Here is a 2,193-nt window from a genome sequence, read left to right on the forward strand (position 1 = left end):
CCTACCGCACCTTCTCTAAATTACATGAAAACCAATTTTAAGAATCGTTGCAGCAGGTTTGTAACTGAATTTAAGACAGTTCACTTAGAAGTCAATTTCGATTCCTATCTCAGCTCTCAGTTTTTGTCATTGAAGTTGTGTTTAAAGACATTGCGAGGATTTCATGACCAGGAATATCTTTTTACCAATGCATGAAATCGCCAAAAGTGCAGCAGGAGATTAGGCTTAGTGAAATAGTAAAAATGCATTGTTAAAACCCTACTATTTTATCACGAATTTGGCCTCGTAGCCTTACTTGAAAGCCCTTCCCCATGTTAAATAGCGGTCTCCGCTGAACAATTAATAATCAGCTAATTATTTTTTATTGGTAGCTCCATCGGTCATGAGACAATGGCCCTGGCCGTTCGCCAGTCGGCATACTTCCAACATCTCCCCGAATTGCCCGTTTCATGTCGGCAGTTCGACGGTGACGCCTCAAACATTCCAATAATCTTTGAGGACGTCTACGTGCCGCTGACTGATGTAGGTCACCCAGAAAGGCGTTTGTCTAATTTACTAAGCGCCTATTTAGCGGCACTTTGATTTGCAACTGCAAACAGCATTTTTTAGGGGAGGGTTTCAAGTTACCCTGGAAAGTTTGAGTTTGGTAAGGATAGTAACGACTTTCAAGAAGCAAAAACTGCAGTTGTTGAACATGATAGCTCCCTCTACTAAGTTTGTACGTTTATATCAGCATTAAATTACTACCTGGGAAGCTCTATTCTAGAAAGATTTATCAGTACGGCTGAACCGTTCTAGGACAGCCTACTTCACTTCATCTGCGCTGATCAAAAAAGAAGAACTCTCTTGGGATCTAGCATGATTGCGTTAAATATTTAAAATTGGGAATGTCTGTGAATACTTGTGCTGTGTTCACCGTTTCTATGGGAATAGTCTCCTGTCTCTTGTGCAGTTTTACCACAGGTTATGTGTTCAGGTTTTTGTCGCGCTGGATGAACGTTCGCAACGCTAAATTACTGTTGCACTGCAGGCCAGAAATCGCAGTGGTCGTATTTGAAACATTCAAACTGTCGAAATACCTTGCCACTAAGCATTCGGGCATTCTGTTATCGCACTACACCATGCTTGAAATCTTCTGTAGCCATGATGGTCGATGTTCATGGGTTTGGGATTACGCCTTCGTTGACAAGCGATTTTGTTCATCACCACACGCTTTTGCACGCTGATACGCGCGGACTGTTACTATTGTCCTGCCCCCCCCCCCCCCCCCCTCCCCAGTTAACAATGGCTATACTGGACGAGCCTATGCGCTGCATTCGCGCTGGCTGTTATGAGTATCAATAGGCAAGTTTCGTCCCTCAATAGTGAGTGTAGCACCGCAATATCAACAAGCCCCCTTGTGTTCGCAGTGCTGTTTCAAACAACACTGTTGTCTTTTGAATTAAACTGGCCCTAGAATTGCCGAAATTATTTTTCCTGCAATTTTGACTCACCGAACCTTAAATTTTGGCTTTTACAAACTACTTAGCATTATTTTTCTCTGCTTTTTGTGGGCCCTTGTAGATTCAGCTACCTACAACTGACCTCCTTGTTCTAAACAACTGTGTTGCATGATGAACGATTGATCCATTTAGACGCAAGCCCTAATGATATGAATATATAGAAGAACCGTTATCCTTCATGTCCATTGTTTCGTTGTAAGTGTTGTTCTTCACGTTCCTTGTGGTTCCTCCTTGGAATTTCTAATCATCTACGAGATGTGAATTTCAGCCACGAGAAGGCTTCCAGACAACCAAACCACACACTACAGAAGAACCGAAGCAGCGGCTGCCTCCTAAAAATCCCCGAGTTTGAGTCTTATACAATAACCGGTCAATTTTTTGCTAATTTTTTACTGTATATTCCCGAAACAGAAGACTTATGTCGAGGGTGGCTATAGGATATTGCTTTTTCTATTGCTGCTTTTGGGGAAATGTTGCTTTGGAATGCAACTGACGCAGAGCATGCTCGCTGAAAGATATCGTCCAACCTTGAGCACTACCTTCGAAATGGCCTCTTAGCCATTATAATTGGAATTGCACGAATCCCATCACTGCCACCAATTTTGCGTCTTGAGCCTTCCGTGAAGTCGCGATAACCCATGCTTCTACAGAAGAGGCTTCGTTGTTGACGTACAGAAGAACCAAGATCTTG

The sequence above is a fragment of the Echinococcus granulosus genome, assembly GCF_000524195.1.
Source record: "Echinococcus granulosus chromosome Unknown EG_S00027, whole genome shotgun sequence".
Lineage (NCBI taxonomy): Eukaryota > Metazoa > Platyhelminthes > Cestoda > Cyclophyllidea > Taeniidae > Echinococcus > Echinococcus granulosus.